The sequence below is a fragment of the Ambystoma mexicanum genome, chromosome 6p (genome assembly GCF_040938575.1).
Source record: "Ambystoma mexicanum isolate Mex_15411 chromosome 6p, UKY_AmexF1_1, whole genome shotgun sequence".
Lineage (NCBI taxonomy): Eukaryota > Metazoa > Chordata > Amphibia > Caudata > Ambystomatidae > Ambystoma > Ambystoma mexicanum.
The window spans coordinates 964590304-964617170 of NC_090935.1; the positions used below are offsets into that span (position 1 = coordinate 964590304).

A 26867-nucleotide genomic window follows, 5' to 3' on the forward strand; every position below is an offset into this window, starting at 1 on the left:
CATCGACTCCCTGGCTCCTGCCCTGGCGGACTTTTGCAACCACTCCTTCGCCTCTGGAGTCTTCCCATCCCCCCTTAAGAACTCCCTTGTGCATCCTCTTCTTAAGAAACCCACTTCCGACCCCTCCTGCCCGGCTAACTATCGCCCAATCTCCATCACTCCCTTCCTGGGCAAGCTCCTGGAGAAGCTGGCCATCTCCCAGTTTAACCTCCATGCTGAATCTGTTGGTAGTCTTCATGACCATCAATCTGGCTTCAGAGCTGCTAGAAGCACGGAAACTGCTCTCCTGAACATCCGTGAGGACCTGCTCTCGAACCTCGACTCCAACACTCCGTGTGTTCTCATTCTGCTCGATCTCTCTTCTGCCTTTGACACTGTCAACCATGCCATCCTGCTCAACCGTCTCCCTGATTACCTGGGTATCACTGGTCAGGCTCTGGCGTGGCTGACCTCTTTCCTTTCCAATCGACCCTCCCAGGTCCAACTGGGGTCCTTCCTCTCTGACATCTTTTTCTCTACCTGTGGTGTCCCCCAGGGATCTAATCTCTCCCTGGCTGTTCACCCAGTATCTGGCACTCCTTGCCCACCGCATCGCCGCTCTCTACCCCAACTTTCACAACTTTCAGTGCTATGCGGACGATACCCAGCTCATTTTCAGGCTACCCTCGGCCTCCTCTCCTTCCCTCATCTCTGACTGTCTGTCTGCTATCCAGGAATGGTGTGCCGCCAGTGACATCTGCCTTAATGCCAGTAAGACTGAGATTCTACTCATCGGCACACCCACTCCCTCCTTCCCTGCAGCTCTCTGGCCAGCCTCTCTTGCCCCTCTTCCTGCTCCTACCTGCAAGGCAAAAAACCTCGGGGTCATCTTCGACTCCACACTCTCCTTCTCTCCTCATATATCTGACGTCTCTAAGAAGTCACACTACCAGCTGAACCTCCTCAGAGGCATTCTTCCCTTCCTCTCCTTCCCCCAGAAGCTCACTGTCTCCCGAGCCCTGGTTCTCTTGAAACTTGACTACTGTAACAGCCTCTATCTTAATCTGCCTGCCTCCACTCTCCGCCCTCTTCAACTCATCTTGAACAGGACTGCGAGACTTGTCCTTGGCCTCAAGCCCAGGGACTGTATCTCTCCAGGACTGAAATCTCTACACTGGCTCCCAGTGGCTGCGAGGATTAAGTTCAAAACCCTCTGCATTGTCCACAAGGCCTTCTGGGGCCTGGGGCCTAAATACCTTCAACTCTCTCTTCCTAAATATCTTCCTTCCCGAGCCCTTCGCTCATCCGTCTCCAACTCCCTCAGGGTCAGCCGCTTCTCGAAGCAACAAGCTGGGGGTAGACCTCTCTCTGCGGCAGGGGCCTCCCTCTGGAACAGCCTTCCTGCCTCCCTGAAACTTGAGGAGAACCATCTCCGGTTCCGGAAGCACCTCAAAACCTTCCTCTTTGCTTCTGCTTTCTCTCTCCCTCTCCCCTGCTAAATCCTTCACTGAAACTGCACTGAATCTGCAACTGGGCCACTCTCACCGACCTCGGTCCATGGCCCAGCCACTCTCCACTTGCACTGCCTCCCTGGCAACCCCTGCACTGCGGGACTGTCTCTGTATCCCTACAGCCTCCCCTTCCCAGCACTTGTCTGCACTTACCTTGCACTTGCCACCAGCTGGCCCTATTTATTTATTTTTATTCTACTTACCCTGTACTGCACTTCCCCCCTCCCCTTGCACTTTTCCCTTCCCCCTACCCCTGCACTTGCGCGATCTAAATGACACCTGGCCTAGTAGGATCGTTGTCTGTCTTCACCTTGTTCCCTCCCTCCCTGCCTCCTCGCGCCTTGAAACACTTGTGTATAGGCGCGTTACAAATGCCATATCATATCATATCATATCCTAGAGAACAATTTCAAAGAACAATTGATTACAACTACTTCACATGATGGTATATAGTCAGTGTCACCACCCTCTCCTCATTTTACGTTTAAATCTGATTTTATTTTCTGACTATAAAACTCCCTTTCCCTCCCTCCACCCTCAAACCCAGAACTCTTGCCCCCACCCGCAACCCCAACATGATTGTGTCTGGGACATGTCCTGTTGACATGACCGTTTTTTCCCATGCCATTTTGCTTAGCTAATGAGGCTGGGTATTGGAACAAACGACTGCGACTTCCGGCTAGTGAGCGTTCAGTTGTGGTGGCAGAGGGTGAGTTTTCAGAATCCAGCCCCAAGATATACTGCATTGTCAGGAGCAGTGCCTTTTGCATTGTCACTGTGTTTGAAAATATTGCCTCTGTCAGCTTGCGATCCCTCTGCCCCACCACTGCATTTGATACTGTTGCATCTCTGAGATGACCGCACTGCATGTCCATTGCCTTAGCCATCCATCAGGATGAGCCCTGCACAGCATCCCTAGTAGCATGCTGGTCTGCTGGTCTGCAATATTTTCAATGTGCTTCTGCCACTGCTCCATTCTGTTCAGCCTGCCCATATCCCTTGAAGGGTGCATTGGGGCGCATTGTCGGGGCTGAGGACAGGGCTGGGGTTTTCGTGCCCATGCTTCTCACCCACCCATCAGCATCCGCAGATCTAATGGCATCCTCACCAGTCCCGGTATCAGTGTCCTGATACCGGTGCCACTGAATGGGTGGAGCAGGTGAAGAGAGGCCTGTAGGCGGATCATGTCTTGAGCCGGGCTGGTGTTTGGCAGTGTTACATCCTGGTTGGCTGGGTGGCTGTCTGGTGGTTGACTAGTCTCCACAGGGAATTGTAGGCTTGAGGTGACTAATTAAGGAGCCGTATCGTTGGTGGTCGTGTCAGTTGCCACAACTGCTGGGGTGCTGCCAGTCTGAATGGTGAGTGGGGGACTCCTTTACAGGTACTTGCAGCAGATCTTTTCTTGCTAGGAGTCTTCCTCTGGGTGCCTCTACTTCAGGGAACAGGGGTGGTGGTTAAGGTGCTATTGCTTGATGTTGGCACCCCAGTAGTGTCAGCACCAGTTTATGCACACCCAGGGGCTCATTCCGAGTTGGGCGGTAAGGGATACTTGGCACCGGTAAGGAGACCGGTACCGATAATCATTTACCGCCCAATTCCGTGTGGTCTGACCACACGTCCTTTACGGGTCCCGCTAAGGGACCAGGGCGCTAATAACGGGCCTGCTATTCGCGGGCCCATTATTTGCGCCTTCCCCATTCCCATTGAGCCCTATGGGGGCTCAAATGGGAATGGGGAATGGTTCCCGGAATGGGGATTTACCGGGTCCTCCAGGGTCAGAATGACCCGGTAAGTCCCCATTCAGCCACACTGGACCCGGACCCAGTATGGGAGGCAGCCAGGGTGCTAAAAGCACCATGGCTACCACCCAACTCGGAATGACCCCCAGTCATGCTAGGCCCAGCTTCCTCTCCTTAGGTGGCCTGTTAACCTGTTGTTTTGGGATGAATGGCATAGGGTATATATGGCTGACAAAGACACTTATACATTTTGGAGGATGCTGACCAAAAGCCAATCCGAGGAGAGTGAGTTCACATGCAGAGGGGTGGCTCTTCGAAAATTGGTAAGTGTGCCTCTCACATGCACAGGCTTTGCTAGTTGTAAACAAGGAGGTTTGGTTTCCCAGGGTTTTTGTTGACATATTCACTTTGTGGTATACTCACAGGAGTTGACATGCTACTGTACCATCATGTTGGGGTTTGTTTTCATGGGCCACACATAATTATAACATGGTCACAGCTCTGGGCACCTATTGAGACCGTCATTTTTCATCCTGCCAAGCCATTGCTGAAGGAGAAAGACCATAATCAAATCAGATTGGTCCTACCCAAAAAGGGGTAGTCTTGCCTAAACTGCGATCTCACAGCCATTCTGCACAAGGCCACAAGCAAACACAGACATTTTTCAGCCTAATTGGGCATCGTAAGTGAGGAGTACCTTGAGTCTCTAGGGCAAGCATACTCACGACCCATGTTTGGACATACCCGTTGAATAAGGGTGACATTAGCAAAACCAAATGCAGATGTCTGGAAGGTTTGGAAATAATCATAACCACAGGCACAGCTCTAGCAAATCTTCTAGACCATCGTGTTTCAGCCTGCCTATCCATAGACGCATGCCTGCTGGTCCTAGAGACCCAAGCTACACCTCACTGAGGATTCACAATCAGACTGAAACATGTCTATGGTTTCTTCTGATTTCATGCATAAGATATGTGATCTAGCAGTTCTGGCTAGAATGCCCCTTTGGAGTTGGCACGAAGCATGATTTGCACACAATCTTTCTCCTTTCTGTAATGGTTTGGCAGGCAAATAAGGATGATCTGGAGAGTGCCCAGCGTGAAGCCAGAGATTCATTCTAAACCTTCCAGCCATCAGCTCTTTTGTTGGACTAGACCATGGAGACATGATTACTTACCATGCCAATTGTCCCTACTCTCATAGGCAGATGCATTGCTCATGTGTCATTTAGATGGATTTATTAAGATAGCGGCTGTTGTGTTTCCACTGTGTGTTTCATAGACTTGGACGTTTATGGGATGCATATGGCCACAGGGGATTTCGGTTGGCTATATGGCCATGGCCTACCCTGATTAATTGAATGCATATCCAGATTGCATGAGTGTAAAAATATATACATGCAATAGTGCATTTCTTTCATCTCAGGCATTTAGATGCTGGGTCCCTCACTGGGTATTGTATGCCTTCACATTCACCAGAATTACATCCAGGGGCTTCTGACCATAGGGTGTCTTTGGGTATTACACCCATCGGACGCCACATCCTGGCACATGACTTGACTAGGGAGGCAGGTTATGCATTCACATCAGAGATCACATTCCTTTCAGAGATCACATTCCTCTCATGCTGTACTTACCAGGCTGGGGTTGACTGGCTGCTCCCCATCCATGTGGGGGACACTGCTGACCTTGTCCTCCCCGGGCATAAGGGTGAGTGGTTAAACTGTGCCACCTCCTCAGCAGCTGTCTCCTTCTGTTGGATGGAGAATAAACTCTGCACCCTGGGCTTCAACAATTCCACCTCTTACGGCATGCATTGTCCTGATGCACAGTGCCCACAGCTACCACCCTGTCTTTTATTTCTGTCCAGATGGTGCTCTTCGTCTGGACAGTTGTTTTTTAATGATACCCTCCAATCCGTTCCTCGGCATGGCCAACCTCCTCTCCTGCAAGCACCTAGAGCTCTTCTTCGCTGAATTTTGGTTTCTGCAACCACATTTTATGCACCTTGCATTTGCCTTGCTCCCCTGGCATGGTTAACATAACTTGTGGGTTTGGATGGCAGCAGGAAATGGGTGATAATATAATTGCAATTGTAATTGTTTATTTATACAGTGCTTATACACAGGTGGAGTGCTTCAAGTGCTCCAAGGCGGGAAGGGAACAAGGGAATACAGTAATCATTCTTTGGCCATGAAGTTTCCAAATGATCTTACAGTAGGATTAGCATACTAGGCCTGATGTCATTTCTCCTAGATCAGATGCAGTGTTACAGTTGTGATCAAGCTGGGAAGGGGGATAAAAAGGGAGGTGGGGGGCAGGACAGACAAACTTACTAATCCTAATACATTAGGTCATGTATGCGTACAGACGGAGGTGCGAGGAAGGGGGGTGTTGGGGAGGGAGAACGTGTCCAGTCCAGCAGGGCCCTGGGTTAAGTGCAGAGAGATTGCCCCGCTCATGGCGCATACATTGAAAGCGCAGTAATGCTGATCATATTGCAGCGGCCCGGAGGCAAGTGCAAAAGACTGGCGGGGGGGTCTTGGACCTGGAGGTGAACCAGGCAACCAGTCAGCAAAAACTGAACAGAGGGAGTAGAAGGAGGTGGAAAGAAAAGAAAGGAGGTTAGCAGGGGAGAGGAAGAGAGAAGGAGGAAGAGAAGAGAAAAGTCTTGAGAGGTTTCCAGAATTTAAGCTGCTCTGGCTCAAGACAGAGCGAGGCAGGGAGGCTGTTCCAGAGGGAGGCACCTGCAGAGGATAAAGATCTACCCCCAAATCTCTGTTTGTGAAAGCCGCTCACCCGCAGAGAGTTGGAGGAGGACGAGCGAAGGACTCGTGGGGGAAGAGTATTTAGGAAGAGAGCGTTGTAGATAGAGCGGGCCCCAGCCCCAGAAAGCCTTGTGGATTATGCAGAGGGTGTTGAACTTGATCCTTGCAGCCACGGGGAGCCAGTGGAGGGATTTCGGCAGAGGAGAGATGCCGTCCCTGGGTTTGAGGCCAAGGATAGGTCTTGCGGTTCTGTTCTGGATGATTTGTAGAGGACTGACAGTAGAAGTAGGAAAACGGAGAAAAAGGCTGTTGCAATAGTCCAGCCTAGAGAGAACCAGGGCTCTCAAGGTGGTGAGCCTCTGGGGCAAAATGAGAAAAGGTGGAATACCTCTGAGGAGGTGCAGTTAGTAGTGGGATGGTTTGGAGATGTCTGAGATGTGAGAAGAGAAGGAGAGATTGGAGTTGAAGATGACCCCTAGATTTTTTGCCTCATTAGTAGGAGAGGGTGCATGACCAAGGGAGTCCGGCCAGTGTGAAAGTGGGAAAGCGGGAGCAGGGGTCACAATGAGGATGATCTCTGTCTTACTGGCATTCAGGCAGAGATCGTTAGCAGCACACAAGACTGAATTGCTGATAGACAGAGATGAGCGAGGAGGAGGCTGAGGGTAGCCTGAAAGAGAGCTGCGCGTCATCCACATAACACTGAAGGTTTGTGGTAAAGGTAGAGATGCTGAGGGCCAAGGGGGCCATGTAGATATTGAAGAACCAGGGGGAGAGATTAGATCCCTGTGGGACACCACAAGTAGAGAGAGTGGTAGGGGAGAGAAAGGAGTCAAGTTCCACCTAGGAGGGCTGGTCAGAGAAAAAGGAGGCGAGCCACGCCAAGCCCTAATCTCTGATGCCCAGGGTTATCACAGAGACTGGTAATCAGGATGTTGTGGTTTACCATATTGAAGGCAGAAGGAAGGTTGAGAAGAATGAGGACAGAGGGAAAGTATTGAAGTTATTATGTTTTCAAAGATGGTCACTGCTGTGCTTCCCATTTACGGAATGTTATTTTCGCTCATCCAGAATTCCACTGATTATCCACCCTCTCCAACACCCTTATAGTTTGGTGCTAATTCTGACAGATTCATGGCCGTTACGGTATTTCAACCCTGCTGAGTTAGTGCTGTGTTTTTAACACAGTTCTCATAATGGAGCCCTGTCTGTGTGATAACTCTTTAAATGGTTATCCCTGTGGGGTAAATTGTAGGGGAAAGCAAATGACCCACACGGCAAGCATTGCCCTAACATACATGCTAATAGACTCAGGTGGAAGTACATTAAGTGGGATAAGACATCGAAGTGGGTCCCTAATATGCTGCAAAACAGTTTTTGGGGACAGCATTGAAGAAATGTCTAATGGGGCCTAACAATCGCAAGTAGATAAAGAACCTTTAAAGGATGTGAGGCACATATAACTAAAGGAGTCGCCTTTGTACCTGGCATGGAAGGGAGTAAAATGTATTTTAATAGGTATGTTAAAAATAATTAACCCGCAGTGAATCTTTCACTGAAATATCAATGTTCAAATATCAAGATGAAATCAAATTAAAATAGTTTAGTGAAGGTTCCAATCCCTCAGTTATTTTGAGGAAAATCCTGGATTCTTATGTATTAACTCATTTTAGGCAACCATCCCAAGGACATGCAAAAATGTTAACAGTGTATTCTCTATTATATTTTCCCTATAGAGTGTTAAACAAATAACAAATAACCTAACTCCAATCGTCTGAAGCAGGTGATGTGTTTCTAAACATTCTAAACATAGGGCAATCTACTAGAGAAGGACAGCATAGTCTCTCGGATTCCTTACATTGAATTTGCTGCATGCGTAGATGCGATTGGGGTGCCCAGCAGAGCCTCAGTTCGAAGGCATATGTTTTACCTTATGCCAGATTAGTCATGGCTAGCCCTAGCCCACTTACAGCCTTTGCATATGAGTTTTGTTTTTCTGGTTTGATTTATTGGCATTCATGTCAGTTATTAATAATTGTATACAAGCTCCAGTCCAGCGTGTATGCAGCCCCCTCTTGTTGCTCATGGAATATGTCCATTCTATATCCTTGCAATAATACTGAGACATTTATGTCCCTAGAAATGTTGCTGGGGTAGTGAATCTCTCGCCCACTGCATTGCCACTTTCTGCTCAAATTTACAGTGCTACGCTGACGACACTCAACTCATTTTCAGGCTGCCCTCTGCCACCTCCTCTCCCTCTCTCATCTCTGATTGCCTAACTGCCATTCAAGATTGGTGTGCCATCAATGATCTTTGTCTGAATGCCAGCAAGACGGAGATCATCCTCATCGTCACACCTTCACAATCCTTTCCCCTCACTCTCTGGCCGGCCTCCCTTGGCCCTCCTCCTACCCCCACCTGCGAGGCTAAGAACCTCGGGGTCATCTTTGACTCCACCTTTTCCTTCTCCACCCACATCTCTGAGGTCTCTAAAAAGTCAAATTTCTGACTGCACCTCCTCAGAGGTACTCTGCCTTTCCTCTCCTTCCCCCAGAAGCTCATGGTATCCCAAAGTCTGGTTCTCTCTAGCTTGGACTATTGTAACAGCCTCTTTCTAAATCTACCTGCCTGTACTCTCCGCCCTCTGCAACTAATCCAGAACAGGACTGCAAGATTTGTCCTTGGCCTCAAGCCCTGGGATCGTATCTCTCCAGCTCTGAAATCTCTCCACTAGCTCCCAGTGGATGCAAGGATTAAATTCAAAACCCTCTGCATTGTCCACAAGGCTTTCTGGGGCCTGGGTCCAAAATACCTTCAGCTATCCCCCCACAAATACCTCCCCTCTCGAGCTCTTCTCTCCTCTACCTCCAGCTCCTTCAGGGTCAGTCGTTTTTCAAAGAAACGAGCTGGGGGTAGATCTCTGTCTTTGGCTGGGGCCTCCCTCTGGAACAGCATCCCTGCCATTCTAAAACTTGAGGAGAACCATCTCCGGTTCCGGAAGCACCTCAAGACCTTCCTCTTTTCTTCTGCTTTGCTCCCCCTCTCCCCTGCTGATCTGTTCTCTCTTGGCACTGTGCACCCGGCCACCCTCTGTCCTTCAGGCCCAGGTACCTGCTCACCCTGCCACCCTCCCGCACTGACTCTGGGCCACCCCTTGCACTGGGCTCTTTATCTGTACCCATACAGCCCCCCCTTTTTCTTCCTGCATTTATCAGACCTACCCTGTCTGCTGCCTTAAACCTAGCACTTGCAAATTGCTGGCTGCATTACCACTGTTTGATGCCTTTATTATTTATTTATTGTTATTTATCTGTTTCTCCTCTGCTCCTCACTTTCCACTTCTCCCCCCTTCCATGCACTTTTCCCCTCCCCGCTCTCCCATGCACTTGCGCGTTCTCAATGTCACTGGGCCTAGTAAGATAGCTGTTTTGATCTCCCCTGTTCCCCTCCCTTGCCTTGTTGCGCTCTGAAACACTTGTGTACGAGCGCGATAGAAATAAAATATCAATCAATCAATCAATCAATCAATCAATCAATCAATCCCATTCACATCCTCTTTTTACCTGCGGTCTGTAACCTAAGAGATACTGTAGGAAGGCCATGAGTTGGAGGCTCCCATCTGTGCGGATATGAAGAGGTCACCCGTATTCACATGCCTGCATCAGTGGCCCCAGGGCGCCCAGCAAAATGTTTGCCATATGGAACCATTCACCTAAGACAGCCTAAGGGCTGGCCTACATGAGAAATATATGCGTGCGTCTAAAGTTAAAAGAAATGCTAATTTCTAAAGCAAGACATTGCAGCCAGTAAACTGTGGTGAATGGAGGGAAACTATGGCTGAGTCCAATAACTGACAATCGACTTGCCAGAATTTTGCAAACGTTTTGCCAGAGCAGTTTAATGAAGAACTTAGTCTGTGGTTTTCAAGTCGCAAAATGGACCTATGCTAATGTGCACTATCTGTCTTCCCCATTCCTCAACCTTCCCTTTTCAAACCATTTACCCTAAATATATAAGACTCCTTTTCTGCTGGCTTGGCCTAAGCCACCATGCCCTTTTAGGTATTGGCTCAGAGCCCACACTGATGCATTATTGTACGATTGTAAAAAATGAAGCATTGCCTGTCGGCAAGTTCTAATGCCTAGGCTTCTATAAGGTGGAAACAAGCACATTGTCCTCCAACCTGAATACAATGGGCAAAGCAGAATAAAATAAGACTTCCCTTGTTTCACAGCAAAGCATCCATTTATCTGTGTTCCTTCTGCTCCTGACAGTCTAACATTAGTGGCTAACTGATAGCTCAAGAACTAAGATCCAGAGGGAGAAGCCCATATCCGGCCCATTAATTGCCTCTTAAAGTTTAATCCACTCCACAAGTAGGAAGCAATGTATTCTCGATTTCTAGGGCGCTGCAGTAAAAGAGCGGTTACTTTGCTCTTGTAGTATTTGGCAACTTCAAGTTTTAGACCATTCCTGAACCTTAAACCCCTGACGCACAGGTGATTTTTCCTTTTTGCGTAAGCTAATCGGGCATGCAAAGGTTTATGAAAGATAGCCTGCCATTTTAAATCACACGCCAGCTGAAAGTGGCACCTAATGAAGATGCACGAGGCCAGTTCGCATGGATTCAAACTTCCTTCATCGGTGGAACATGATCAGTGGCACATGTCTGGCTGCTTTCACGGGCTTAATGTTGGATTTAGGAAAAACGTCCAAAAAGGCATTCTTGGGATCAATTTTGGGAGTTATGAGAGTTTTAAAAAAAAGTATGAAAGTACGAGGAAAGAAAGAATGGTTTAACAGCTCTTAAAGAATTCAGATTAATCTGGTACGCCTGAACTTTGATCGTCGTAAAGAATCATGAGAAGCAGGGAACATAACCGGAAGCTGTAAAAAGAGTTGGTGTTATATGATGAACTTCAAGCTTCCTCATCCATTATCCTGACACAAGCGTTCCATTTTATGGACAAAAGCACAGACTCGGTCTTACCAGTGTTTAGCTGCAAGATATGGTTTGCTTCTGCCACTGATTGCATCACTCCTTTTATCATCCTCTGTGTCTTAGTGCCTTCATTGACCACAATTGTCAGTGTTTGGAATGGTAATATATCACTACTGCAACACACCACAGACGGAGTTAAAATTATGCAAGATGCTGCTTTTGTGACATGCACAAAACCCCAAAAGGTTGCCACCTTTGGTAAACTCATGGCAGGAGTCCAAGTCGAGGGTAGTGGCGGGGTAAGATGTTTTAATGAGAGGCCCCTAAAAATGCCACTGGTTACTAGGAATAAGGGGGACCGGGATGGCAAAAGAAGGCCAACCATCAGACAAATATTCGGTAAACATGAGTACACCCATACAACAAGAGGGAGCAACATGGGAAAGGTGGAAACGGCACAGCATGGAGGGTAACCGGGGAGAAGAGCGGGATGGTGTTATAAAGAGCGTAGAAGAGGACAATGAGAAGTAGAGACGAAAATATACCAAATCCGTGGAATCTGGTTAAATGCTGGTCCTAAGAACTGCATAAATAATTAGACTGTTGTCTTAAAAGTGATTAGTTTAGGGCTTTTTGAGAATGCTTTAGTGTTTGAGGATAGCCATGATCGGTCATGTACTGTGTCCTGTGTTACATTGTACTATCACTATATTATCATATTGGAAGATCCTACATCTTCTTCCAGTTTATGGGAGGAGTTTCATCATTCATTGGCTGTGTGCTATTTTATGATTTCTATAATTGCAACTGGCTTAAAGTGAATTGTTATTTGGGATTGACACTCCGTTTGATTGTGATAATTAATGAAGAAAAACTATTGCCAACTCATTTTTTGTTGTTGTTTGTTGCAGGTCCCTTTTGGAAATGCGTCAACCAAAGACCATGGATGTTGCATTGCAAAAATATTAGGTAAGTGTCAATCTTCCATTACATAGGGTGATGAATGCCGTTTCATGGTTCACGGGATGAGATTAACGTAGCCTTCCGATTACCATTACCGATCGGAGCGCCTAGATTCGTGGTTTGTTAAAGGTGTGTTGAATAGCTGACATTTGTCTTAGGTATGACGTTGCATCGCGGTGTCCCTGTCTGAAAGTGCAGATGCTGCACAGCTCCAGCATAGGAGAGACTGGATCCTGTATGAATGGCACCCTCGATGCTCATTGCCCATGGGTCATGACGAGCAGCTGTAAGGTGTGGTTGGAGCAGTATTCCGAACTTGTAGAGGAAACTTGGCATTGTGGCTAGACTGGGCGGAGATAGGCTGCGAGGCGAGAAGCACATGCAGTGGCCGGTGCAGTGCAGGCCCGAACCATGCAACTGGGTCCCTCACATTCCCAACCCCTGACCCCTTAGGAAGTGGGTGATGCCAGTCCAAGAGAGACCAGCTTTAGTGCCAGTGTAAGTGTTTTGAGTTAACTATACATGTATCACCTCATGACCGAGACCCAACACTGCTCTCTCATGTGGTGGGCATTTGAAAATGAATCCTGCATTTCTCAAAATGAACAGTTTGAATTCCACAGAGATTCGAAGACAGAATTAAGACAAAGTAGATGATCCAGAGAAAAGAAAAGTGATCAGGAGCAGTGGGCACAGAACGTGGCAAAATCCTCAGTATACTTTGAGTGGAATCTACATTCTAAAATATGTTAAAAAAGAACTTTGTACCTAGTCCTGCTGCTCGAAGTCACACAATATTGGGGAATAAGGGTGGGCGCACGCAGAGGCGGAGCCAGGATTGTCTAACAAGTGGGGCGTCAAGCTAATGTAGTTGGGTCCATCGCAGTGGCGGTAACATCTGTAAATGCCCACACGGTGCTATTGAGTGGGCATTTACAGATTTTGGATGGTCCTTGCCCGCTCAGGCCCTAACCTGTCTACGCCTCTGGGCGCACGTACAATGTATTAAGGATTTTACTAGTAACATATGCACCAAAAGAAAATGTAATGCATTGGTGGCCTGCAATAAGCATATAACAGCCTGTGAATAATGTCCTTACTACATAATAGTAGCGGCAACACTACTTACCTGTAATAGGAGAATCACATCACGTTGAGACGATAATAATGGGAAAAGGTGCCATATCATTTACCACTACCACTACTACCAGTCCAACTGCAATGACTTACTGCAATTGGTTTGTGACATCACAATGCCTAGTGCTGTTTCCAGCACAATGCAGAATTCCAAATGCCACTGAATAACTTAATTAAAGCTGTGACCACCATTTTAAGATTACTTTCTTCTAAAAATAGCTTTCTGTGACACCATTGATTGATAAGGAACTGTTTATGGCTGTTTATTGTGTGCACTGCTGGAGTTTAATAAAGGAGAGCAAGAATCTATCTGCAGCTTATCAATTATTTTAGACCACAAAAGGACTTTTAAATGCATTGAAGTAAACTGCTTAAATATGTTTTAAAACACTTTGCAAACTGCATTTTATTCTGAATAGATCCTACTTTGATATATATATGTATATATATATATATATATATTTCCTGAGAGTAAGCAAGAGACCAGCTTGACTGTGCTGCCATGTATTATAAGTTGTAGAATACCTCCTGTGATGCGTCAAAATGATAGTGACAATTACGGTGGAGGCCCGTCACCTTATAAAGGAACTCTACATTCCGCCCAGTTCCTCTATTTGTTCATAAAGCATCTCAGTAACTTCCAATATTCTTATGACGTGTGGTAGGGTTAAGCCCACATACTATCCTACCATCCAACAATTCTTCAACAACATTTGCCCTCCACGTGTGGGTACAGATAAGCCACAGAATAGGGGTCGTTCAGAGCTGCATAAATATCATGCATGGTTTGGCTGACCAAATGTTATCCAAATTTAGGAAGTGACTTGATTGTTTCTTTCGAACTTGGTGGAGCCCTTCATCTAGGGCATAGGCACTTTTGTGTGCTTCTCCAGATGTTTGGGCTCCAACTCCCATAGTTCTTCACCACTGACAATGCTAGCTATGGCTGTTTGGTGTTGAAATCCAAAATATCTGGAGGGCCACATAATGAGTAACCATAATTTAGAGGACTGTAGCAGCACCATATAGTTCTCAAATGTACGGATCTTGGAAAATCCAGGAGGGGGTTGCTCTCATTGAATCCCTACGTTTTCCTGGTCCATCATTCACGAGGTGGCCTACTGTAGGACTGCAGTGTGCGCTGGAATCCTCAGAGGGCTTGCTAAAGCAGAGAAAAATAAATTGCCTGGTTGCTTATATTTCTTAGGGTTTCCTGGCAAAACGAATGACAGGTAATTATAGCTTTGCCTACTGTACAGATCATGCGTGCTTGCAAAAAGGCCCCACGTGCCACCGTGCCACAATTTGTGGCTTCCTCCTGAATCATTGTGCATGCGGGTTGATAATTGTTTTAACTGAAACTGAAGCTGTAAGAGAATGATGGGCCTCTTGCTCTTCTGCTACTCAACTGGGGAGGACTTCTGCTTAAGGGAGAGAGCTTACTAAACGGACAGTGTGCGACCCATTGTATGAGTAGCATTTAAGAAAAGGTGATCCCCTTTTGTCGAATGCACCATGCAAGATGCACAACATTTTGCACCTCCCACCTGCAAATAGAGAGTGTGTAGAGTCAAGTAAAGGAAAGATATGTTTGCTGTGAGCTGTCCTTCTAAGAAGTCTTGTAGCAGTGGTAAGCAATGTTGACTTCCACAGCAGTGAAAGGTGGGGCAAACCTGTGCAAAGGACAGTCTCTATTACAAGAGCCAGAGATACATTTTCATGGAAATCTCAGGAAGGGGTTCCGTTTTATCATGTTTTGTTACTGGATTGAACATCATTGTGTTAGTGTGTTTGCAGCACCTTAAATCCCTTTTTGGGCAGTTCACAGTGTGTATTTCACAATACGATTCTGAAATGCATGACCTGCTGAAGACAATCTGTAATGTCTTGTAGCCCGTGCGTTTTCTGTCCCTGTCCCGGGGCTAAGGTGCACATTCCTTACTACAGGCCAAAGCAGGACAGGAACGGGTGATAGGCATCCTGCAGTAATAGGTGTTATATTAACAGGAGATTGACAGCACCCTGAGTTCTTACCTTATTTTCACACACGGACACGGACACCAAGAGACAGGGACCCTTATTTATTTTTTACTTCACAAAATTTACCGACTGTTTTGCTTTTTCTAAACAAAGTGCATGGACATTATCTTTCTCCCCAGTACACCGAGTGAAAAATCAATGTACACTTGAAACACAATAATTCACACATACACACTCTCAGCTAGATTATAACACTGGCTCTTTATGGCTGTTTATTAAACCAAAACGAAAGCATACGTAAGTGAATGAAATGTGATTAAAAAAAATAGATTAGATCAAATACATCACCGTTGACAAAGCGGTAAGCCGCTTCATCTAGCCAAGAACTTCACTGGACAGCTTCCAGACCAGGTTGGCAGAGAGAACCTTCACAACGGGAATGACCGGAAAAGATGCGTCCACCTTTTCTCCAGCCCTGAAGCCTTTTCTATGACCGCCTAATCTGGTGCTCTCCAATTTAAACATTACACAAATGCGTAATGGCATATTCCAGAAAGTTCACCTGCTTCTGGCATTCACGGGCATTCGGCCAAAAATGTCACATTGAACACTAAGGGGTAAACACATTCTTTTTCTCATCGGAGCACGAATGAGTCCTTAAACACAGCAAAGTAGCGTAAGAAAAAACAAGATGTTTTTCTAGTGATTCAAAGAATGCAGACAGTAGTCAGAGCTCACATTAAAATACAGTCCTAACTGAGGCTTGAGGAAAATGTCCACTGCTGCACCCAGAATGCATTTTAAATAGACTCCATGTTTTAAGATATTAGATTTTTTTAAAGCATTACACCTACTCAAACCTTAACCATGAAGAACATTCTAATAATCCTACCCTCTGTTCCCCTGGCGTGAACTCCTGATGGTCCCAATCAGCCCACCCTCACATAGAGAGGACAAAGCTAGACCTTTACGGTAGAAATTGATGGACCGGACCCCAGACAAAGGCCATAACCACACACGTGCCCTATAGAGCGAGACAGGAGATGGCCCCAGCGGATGGTCCCAACCCATGGGCCTCCTTTGGCAGGCCACCACTTCTCTTTCCTGTCTCACGCCCGGGTTCTGGCTAACACTCATCCTTATCTAACCCCTTTATATATTTAAATACATAACCACCTCTGTATACAGTCTTAACTAATTAAATACATGCCTAACTACCCATTCAACAACTGTAAATATGAACCTAAACATACATACAAAATGAAGAAGTTGTTAAATATATTGTAAGTAATCATAAACAAGTATTTACATTACGCACATGGTGTAACTCCTGAAGTCAGCCACACCGAGGCTCAGGCCAGTACTTCTGCTAGCTGTGATAGGGGTTGAGATCTGCCCAATCTGCAGACTCCCAGGCAATGCGCACTCACTGAGGTGACCTGTCCACCACTTGCGGCAGCATATCACCACCATGCAACCCAGGCGCATTTCATTGTTTCAAGTGGTTCCCCCTGTTCCTGTGAGACCCTGCGTTCACTGTTGCATTGTCTGCACATCCTTTCTGGACTTTGGCAGCCCTATCCACCATGTGGGGGCCACCATATCACCGCTGCATAGCCCGCATTCTTGTGCTCCTCTTGGCGGCCCCCTGTTCAGAGCCTTGCCAGCTGTGCAGTGAGTTCTTCATGTGGCCCTGTACCACACATGGGTCCCGCAAAATCAATGACATGCCCTGCAGCGCATTCTCTCTTCTGGTTGCATCCCGTTGCTATGGGGATGCTGCCTTTACCACCACGCATGTGTGATGCATGGGCAGGGCCCACGAGGACTCTCCAGCACTCCAGTGATCTGGAGGAGCTCTTCTTCTGGGTCATGCAGACACAGCGAACCAGGAATGTATCCACTTCACTGCCCCACCCAACGGGGAGACTTCACAACCGCACTCCACTTCATCACCGGGCCACCTCTGGCATAAGCAGCCTGAGAGGGCTTGTCTTCTGGGCCCACTCTGTCTGGTCCCTGAGTGGGTCAATATGGGGCATTCCCACTGCCCGCCTCATCTGGACTGGCCCACACGCGTGGCCAGGGCTGGGTGGCCCTGCTCTTCTCAGTCTGCACTGCATGCGCATCCTGGGGTCTTTGATGTTGGACCCCCATGGGTGCTTGGGCTGCATCGGACACACAGTCTGGGCCCCCTGGCTAAAACCGGCTGCTCCTCGCATACATAGCCCAGTTTAGGGAAGTTGATAGGCCCTGAGTGGCCGTTCACGACCACGGCCCCAAACCCCACATGGGGGCTGGTAGAATGTGCCTGCTGCTGCTTCCTTTGCATCCATTGTCCCAATGGTTTCCTCTCCAAAAATAGTCCTCTCCTCAACATTGTCACCCCTGTCCAACCCACTCCTGGGCAGGGGAGGCTTTGTCCATTGTTTTTTGGTCTCTTTCTTTCATGTATGCAGCCCCTCGGTGTGCTAGATGGTAGTTCAGAAACAGGTAAGTCTATAAACACATACATGAAGATTGGATACAATATGTTTGTATTACTCCACCCTGTTGTCTGCGCCATTATTTCTTTCATGGGACAATGAAGTAGTCCCCGCGAGCCGCTCCCAATTTGGGCTAGAGGCTACAGTCTGTATCAGAATCTAACACCAAGTTCCATGCTTGAAAAAAAGAGTCCAGGAAAGTAATCTCATCTGTTTAGCATAATGAAAGCAAAGCAAACAAATAACGCTCATTGGAACAGTTCCCATCTAGCAGCTTGCAGGCCTGTGTAGAGGGCGGTGTGTTTATTCCTGCTCTGTGGGCAATACGTCTTTCATCACGCCGCACTGCCGTTGGCTGTCACTGAAGTAGTGCACTGTTGTACTACTCCCATCGCCTCAGAAGTGTTGCATTCCAATTCCAGCGCGGAACCCTTCACCTTGCGGGGGTGTTGCATTCCAGTCCCACCGTGCACTGCCTGCGTTTAGCCTTATCTACTCATTGGTCCTTCACTCGGACAGAGTGCTGGTGAAACAGAATCACTGGCCTGCGAGATTGGAGCTTTGCAAAAACTGAATGCAAATGCGTTGTGTGGTGTGCAGGGGGGGGGGACTTCCTTTGTATTCTGTGAAAGCCCTTGCTTCCATTTATGTATTCGGGATAGTTTCTAAATTACAGTATTATGAGTGTTCCGTTACTGAAACCCAGGTGGGTATCCCTCAGTTAAGATGTGTATTCCCCCACCTTTTCTCTGCACGTGCTATTGTTCCAGGCCACATTGTCAGCAGATCCCACAAAAGTGAGGCACATTCCATTTGTCTGGGTCTTTTGCATAGTGTTTTTTTTGCAAAGAACCTAGCACCTGGAACATACTGCGGCTATTTCTGCCTTCGCGTCCCCGCAAGTGCAGGAAGGATTGTCTGGCAGACCATGGAATGCACAAATGTGGACTGAAATAGGCCTTTCATGTCTGCTGCACTCATAGTAAACAACCTTTTTTTGGACAGAACACTGGGCTCAAGCCTAAATCTCATTTTAACAAAAGTATGACTTTGTTGAGATCATCATTTTAGGGGAGGTTTGTGGGAAGGGCCCGTTTTCCAAAAAATATATAAAGACTGCCAAATGTAGACTCATGGAATTGGGTAACGTCCTGACCCCTGCAGATTTCCAGGGGGGAATCGGAGCTCACATCCAGTGTTCAGACTGCTTTATTATTTTAACCCGATGTTCAGGCATAATTCCATTAGCCACATTCAAGATGAATGCATTGGGAGAACTCTTTGGAATGGACTGTTACGGCAAATATTTTGAGTCCAGAGCACATGTCTTGGGGGCGATCTGCCCAGAGACTGCATTGAGCAGTACGCTTCATTTCCTCCACTAGACTCGCAGTGGAGCAGACGCAGGGACTTAATGCACGCGAGTTAGTCCATTGCTGTGGAATGCGCCAATGCCATTCCCTTCCTTACTTTAACTTTTTCACATTCGCATCACGCTGAGGATTTGGAAATTCCTAATGTAAAAAAAATCAAAAAGTTATGCGTTTACTGTTCTAAATGTTTAAACAATCCAGAGAAGATAACCAGATCTTTTCACAGGCGTAAGAGTGACTTCTGCCTAGGATAAAAATCATAACATATACATGGTCAAGCTACACCTGCTTTCTTTACAAAATGTTATTCTCCATGTGCAAGTATAACTTTAAGAGCGTGCGCAAGTGCCCGTGTCTCTGCACTCGTAATAATTTACTAACCTATCTGCAGAACTTGCTGTTTCAAGCTGTGCGTAAGGGAGGCGTTAATGGTCGGCACTGCAAACGTTGGTGATCACCCACCAACATTAATGTCTTGAATATTCTCAAGCATTGCCAAATACTTTCCCCACACTTGCCTGGGAAAAAGCACCACATTCCTGTGACCTTGGCAGCATGTATGCAGGAAGTGAAGTGTCGAAGAAACTACTTTACAGCAGGAAGAGCAAAGCATGACAATGTTAAAACGTCCTATAGACACGCATCCATTGCGTGCCGTGACCACACTAAGGCCGCATTTACAGGAATGAAAATGTCTTTGTTGTTACGAAAAAAGTATTCATGAAAATGACTACATGCATAGCTTGCGTGTTTGTTGGACACGGTTCTTTGTGAATACCATGTCCAATTTAATTAGATGTGTCATGTGCATGACTTAATTGTCCACATTAACTTGTGAGAATGAGTCAAATAACTGCGCCTGCAGCAGGTTCTTGGGAAGGAGCTTGTGACCCCAACATAAGCCCCTCTTAAGAGTCTGCACAGGAGACATTTGAGAGAATCTGTTGGTAAATGCACGTCAAACAAGTCAACAGCCAGGAATGCAAATGTTTAAAAACAGAAATAAGCTGTAGTGCAATATTGGTTTTGGAAAATGGCAGCGTGACAACGCTCAGGAAAAGATATATAGTTGGAGGTTGCCTGGAAGTAATTAACATTTATATTTGAAGAAACCAAATATTCTTGTGGACTTTTTCCAGGACAGAACATGTTTTTGCTGTGTGAACACTTTTACAGGAGGTTGATGTCGACAGAGCAGAGCACATTCTAAGGCAATCCAGGAATAAAATACAGATGCCTACGTCCTGCATTAACGAGCACTGCCATTATACAATTAGAAGATAGGACATTGAGGCAGCTGGAGGAAGGGGCGTGAAGGTTGGCAGGTGGCTGCTTCTTGCAGTGTGGCTTGCCTGCGTGTGCCTCTCTGGCGTTTGCTCGGGCAGCTAGACTGCTGCTGTGCTGCAGAATAGCTTGGCCTTGACTGAAGACCACCTACATCGTTAATACAGGGTCTGCAACCTTTCGCTCTCCAAATGTTTTTGACTACAACTCCCATCAGACCTAGCTAGCAAAGTCCATGGGGTGGATTTATGGGAGTCGTAGTCCAGTACATCTGGAGATGCTAGGGTTGCAGAACCCTGCCTTAGTAAATGGAAGCCTAACAGTTTACTGTGACTTCCCTGGCATAAAGTAAATGCTATTCTGTAGAAGAAAATACAATAGATTGATGCTCAAAAACAAAGAAATGTTTACTTTCTCGTTAAATATAGTTACTGCCAACCAAAGAACGCAGGTTTCAGTTTTATGCTGCACTCGGCCTCAGTGGGGTCCATAAATATTACAATAAGAATGTACTACTGCAAAGGGTCTTCTCTTCCTGCAGTAGCATGATCAGAGCTTCATTTGTTAAAAAAATAAGTGCCAGGGCCCACATATTTTCTTGCACTCTTGTGACACTGCAGTTTGGCAGTTCCCCACCACTGTTGCCACCACACATAGCTGCTCCCCACAGTCAACATATTTGGGGTTTCACTGCAGCTCGCACCAGCTTATTGCGGTTGATGAATGCACTGACTATCACTACTTCATAATCAGGGACGTCATTTCACCAAAATGCCTGGGGTAGCGGAAGTGACATCACACGACCCTTGCCCCCCTGATGACATCAGAGGAAGTGCTGTCATTTGACCCCCACCCCAAAGTGATATCACAGGAAGCCATGGAACACAACCTTTCACCCATTGACATAGCATTGTACACTATGAAAAATATGGCTACGATATCACTACAATGTGATGTACATTTCATACTTATCATTAAGATCGGTGTGTATAGGCCCATATTACCAAATTACAGTGAATTCAAGCAGACGCCCATGACCAAATGATAATGATATGCTATTATATAGCACTTACGCTTAAGCACTTTATATAGAAAAAATATACACTCAATATCACCCAACCTGTGTTGGTATTTATCAACCTCTGAAAAATGAAAGCCTGAGTTGAGGCGTTTAAGAACAGCCTACATCAGTGACTCACGCCCTGAAGTGTGCCTGAAATAAACCTTTAATGTGTCTAGAAATGATTGTATAGAATTCCGGAAAGACACATTATTTGGTATTCCTATTCTTTCTTATTTAGCGTCAGTGCTGAAAGTGTTAGACCTGTGGCCCTCCTTATTTCTTTTTTTTCTTCTTTTTTTAAGGGCCCTGAACAAGAAAGCCAGCCACTTCACAGGTAAAGAGCCACATGGTGCTGGCCACAGCCCAGGAGCTTGCATTACAAAAAAAAAGAAAGAGGTCGCAAGGGAGACCACAGAGGTTTCAAGGGAGACCTCAGAGGTTGCAGTTGCGACCTCTGGCGACCGCTAAATGACGTCCCTATTCATAATTAAAGTGAGACTGAGACAATAAGTGTCAAAATAAGTCCATATATTTGGGGTTGTGAGAATTTCAAATAACAATCAACATACCATAACATCATAAACTAGTTGTGCCTTTGAAGGGTTGGGCACATGTTTAACTGCTTCTTTAAATCACCCTCATTAGCCTTTTCATCTGATCCTATAGGTGGCAATTGGAATATGTTGACCACAAGTTCACAGAAAATAGGGCAAATGTGTTTTCTTCTTATAGGAAAGTGATGAACAGATGTAGACAACATCATTACTGAACTGATAAAGCTGCTTGTCAAACAAAGCAGCAAGATCCTCTTGTATATATTGGCAGTCAGCACAGGCGCTCCACCTCGGAAGTGACCTTTATCCTGGACCTTTCCTTTTAGTGGTGATGCTGGCTGATGACTGTCTTGTTGTCCTCTGTGTGCTTCTGTCCTGTTAACGTCCTATTCAACTGTGCAGCAATGAATGCCGCCGCGTGCTAGCAAATGGCATATGCCTGTTTATCAGGACACCCCATGCTGGCTGCACAAACGAACAGAACAGACAAGTGCCCTGTTGGATGTACCTGTTGAGTGTCTCTGCCTGCAGAGGAGAAGCACAGCCAGAGCTCTGTGCCAGCCATGCCACAAACGCTGGCACATGTGCATGCCTGCCTGCCGAGCTAAGTTGGCCCTGGTACTGCAGCTTCCAGGCTGCTGCCAGCACTGCATGCCCAATCCACCCACCCTGCCGTGGGTGTGCTGCTGCTTATTACAGTAGCACTGTGGTGGCATTATCATGCAGGCTGTCAGGAGCACTTTACAGGCATGGCCAGAACAAGTGCTGACTCATCCCAGCTCACTGTTATTCATGAAAATTGATCACTAGCAAAGCAGCACAGGAGTGATTGATCACGCTCATTAATAGCAATGAGCCAGCCAGAGATGCAGAGACATGTGGCCTGTGCACACTGTTTGTTGCGTTACTATGACTAAATGACAGTTGAATTAATACATTTGCCAAAAACTCACCCAATAACCAAACTGAGTTTGAGACAATAAGTGCCGGGGTTTAGCCCAGGCAAACATCTCCACAAATTAAGCACTGCAATAATTGGTTAGTGTAACCTGGTGAAGAAATCAATCTACATTACATTACTGCACTACATTAAGCTGCGTACTTGCTCTTGAGGACTAAAACATTTGTTTTTGATTGGTACCCCTCACCCAGTGCTTAAAGTGGGCCGGGGCCTGCCGGGGCCGGGCCCCGGTAGTCTCCAAAAAGTGGGGCTGAGCCGGGGCCCTGCCGGGGCCCCGTCCCACCGCCCGCAACATTGGCGGGATGCATTATCCCGTCGCGGCCGCAGCCGCGACGGGAGAGGCGCCTGCCATGAAGTCAGGCGATCTGACAGAAGTGGCAGCCAGCCACAGCGACGCTGTGCCTGGCTGCCACTTCTGTAAGTCATAGTAACTGCATCTGGTGACCCCTCGCGCGAGAGATCACCAGAGGCAGTTACTGTCCCTTTGTTTCCCCAGGTCGCCGAGGCGTCTTTAACCCTCGGCGAACCTGGGGATTCCTCGACATATTTCGAGGTTTATAAAAGATGGTTTTGAAAGTACACATTTCAAGCCATCTTTTATAAAGCTTTGCCGACGGACAATTTTGTCCGTAGTCAAAGCTTTATAAAAGACGGCTTGAATTGTGTACTTTCAAGGCCATCTTTTATAAACCCGAAATGTTTAAAAAAGATGGCCTGAAAACTAGGCAAACCGTAGGGTATGCACACAAATATATATATTTGTGTGCGTACCTTACTATGGTGTGTGTACTATGCAAGCCATTTTTTCTAAACATTTCTGTGTTTAGAAAAGATGGCTTGCATAGTACACACACCATAGTAAGGTACGCACACAAATATATAACATTTATATATATTTGTGTGCATACCCTACGGTTTGCCTAGTTTTCAGGCCACGCCCCTCCCACAAGCCACGCCCCCAAATGAGGGCCCCCCCTCGATTTCTTACCCCACTTAAAGCCCTGCCCTCACCCAAAACAAAACATTCCTTGGACTGACTGACCAATGTTGGCGCTGACATTTATTTTGATTATGACGAAATCAAAGCAGTCCTGCTCCGTCGTAAAACAATTTTTTAAAAGAAATTAGGAAATGGGCAGCTCTAACCCCCTCATCCTTCGCTGTGCCAATTCAATCTTATGATCAGTAATCATCTTCACTTGATACCGATATGTTTCCTTCTCTCAGTAAATCTGTGTCCACCTCTTTCACGATATCTCCAAAATAGTGAGAGGTAAGAGCAATCTGAAAAGCCTGCATTCTTGGTACATCAAGAAGGTAGATGCTGAAAAAGTATAATTACCTAGGTGTGAGTGGACATTGCAGAGCTCACAAGCAGCCGCAATTTTGTTTTGAGCACTTAAGAAAAGTATCAATCAATATAAGGTAAATATTCCTCAATAAAGTAATAACCTACAAGATGGTACATTCACAGCAGAGAACATTTCTTAAGTGCTTTTTGGTGTTCTTGTGGAACGTACATCTGCCAATGCGCTGCAGCATGTTCTCACATCTTCATTGCACCTTTGCAATGATATTGACTTCAGTGATCAAGTCAAAAAGTCTAATACAATAAGGAGCAAACTTTATTGAAGGTATCCAGACATGTAGCCATGGTAAGAGAGTGGCCAGGGGAGAGAGAAGGCCTGCAGACAAGACATTCGAAAGAGGAGTAGGCATGCGTAGGAATGACAGAGGCAGGCACCCACTCTGGGAAGTTCAAGGCTACACCCCCTCCATTCTGTGATTTGTAAGAGCAAAGATATATCTCAGTCTCTCCCATCAGTGGCACAACACCATTAAGCTGGTCGGGCTCTAGCCCGCTCTCCCGACCCCCCCCTGAACATTTTGTCTATTTTGACTCGACCCGGCTGAGCTACAGAGCTGTTGCCAGACAGAACAGGACACAGACATTAAAGGCACCTGGGCTTCAAAGCCCCAGCAATTACTAACATAAAGTATTTCACTGTCAGCACCTGCCTTCATATGCATACATTGTTAGGCAATTGAAATGGTGATGTGGTTTTAGCACTTGCATGCCCGGGGAGTCATCGGAAGGGTAGAGAGGGGACAGGAGACCACTCATTCTCCTAGCAGTCCTTAAGTGGGTGCTTTCAAAGGTAAAGGGCAGAGTTGGCTGCTTTTAACACTGAAGCTTCACCAGAATAGTCTCATTGGAATGTGCAAAGAAGTTAGATGCCCCCACACAAGTTTGCCACTCCCCCACATTCTCTGAAGTTAGCACCTACCCCAACATTTGAAGGGTTAGCCCCCCCACCCACGAAAACCTAATCTATATGCACCCCTGGAAGAGGCTGATGTGCACATCTGCTAGTGGCAGAGAAGTGAGGAGGGACAGCCTTCCTGAAACTGGCAGAATTAAGGTTTTACTGTGTTTTTGCAGAGTCAGAAAGATTTACTTGCACAAACTTTCAAGACATCCATCGCTCCTGTGTTATGTGACTAGAATAGCATTTTTCTACAGTCAGTCTAGTCTCTTATAACTGTAGCATAACATTATAGGTTTTGTAACTTTCTTTTCCATGGGCATCTGTTATAAAGTAGGCATGGCAACTGTTATTATATGGCTACACTGGCCTTTTGGTGCAGTCAGTATAGTCATTTATTACTGTGGCATGACCGTATATGTACAAGTGTTATGGTATACAATTTACTTTTTTTCCTCAAGAATATTTTAAGCTCTGTACATGGCATATACACATTCTCAAAGCAACTAAATGTGCATGTTGTCTTTAAATCCAATAACATGTTCATTCTTACTGGCATAGTGCGCTTTAAAATGTACCATTTGATACTTCCCAAACAAGACAATCCTTTCGGGGTAGAACAGAGGGGGTGAGACTTCAAGTTAACCCCGCCTAGTTTATGAAGTGGCCCCTCCCATCAACAGGGAGCTCCCCGCCCTCGGAAATGTAGGTTTTGTTGCGCCCCTGTCTCCCATTGAATCAAGTCTGTGAGAGGAGTGCAAGGCAGCCTGCATTGCCCACAAACCCTCCTCAATCTAAGGAACCTACCATCTATATTCAAGACTACCTTTAGTGCAGGGAAAAGTGGGAAAATAAGAGGGAAAAGTGACAAAAGCAGTTCCAAGGAAGTGCTCAGGGAAGGTTCTCAGCTATACGCAAAAGGAAGGTTTTGAATCTTTAACAGTACTTTATAAATTCATTATCCAGGTAACGAGAAGTGTGCGTGTAAAACCTATGAACCTTTGACTTTTGTGAACATTCTATTGCTAATAACCTTTGAATCGTTTGACGGATCTGGCTGAAATTTTTAAAAGACATTTCCTGCCACGCCCATTCCACCCCAACTTGGAAAATTCTGGGCAATGGTTCAAATGTTATTAAGCACAGAAAAAAGCTATTTTTAGATCCATTCATTTGCGCACAGATAAAATGTTGCAGAATTCACAGGTGCACAGTAAAAACCGCTGGAATGATTTGCACCAAACAAGAAACATGTAGGGCTCAAAGAAGTACATATGTGCCTGTTCATGGTTTAAGTGTTAATCCGTTTAGTAGGTCTTAAAAACTTGATGGAGAAGTGGCTCCTGCCACTTTGAACCAATGAGGGGAAAATAATATGGGCCCTACCCCCCTTATAGTAGTAATATACTGTAGCAAATCTGCCATGGCCCTTGTCTCTTTGCACCAATTATGCTGAAAGACAGTGACTCACTGTGCCCCATATTCCCTTTAGTAGTATATAATCCATTGAGATTCCGGTGGAAAGACCCCTGATGTGACCCACCACCCTTTTCCCTACTCCAAATATCATTTGGAGCACTTCTTTTGTTTGCGTTCCCATGGATACCGCAGGAATCACTTGCATCAAGCCGAAAAACAAATGGCAGATTTTTTTATTTCTGAAAAGCCTCAGTGCTACAATGCATCAGGGGAGATGTATAATATTTCTTTTGGACCAGGAGCAGCATCGTCTGTTAAATTTAAAAATAAATACTGGACTCATTTACCCCAGCCTAAAAGTAGGAATATCTTCAGAGCTTTTTAGTAAATGTATTTCTTATTTGGCGCAAATCCGTCCAGCGGTTTTGCACTGATTGCG

At 46.2% G+C, this 26867-nt stretch overlaps 1 protein-coding gene across 8 annotated transcripts in view; it reads left to right on the forward strand.

Annotated features, from left to right (window-relative positions):
* SNCAIP (synuclein alpha interacting protein) overlaps positions 1–26867 on the forward strand; it is a 666776-nt gene that overhangs the window by 150739 nt on the left and 489170 nt on the right. For all 8 annotated transcript variants that reach the window (XM_069625574.1, XM_069625570.1, XM_069625572.1 and 5 more), the window contains exon 2: positions 11853–11910. The gene's annotated coding sequence lies outside the window, so the exon portion shown is untranslated. The remainder of the gene's footprint in view (positions 1–11852; positions 11911–26867) is intronic.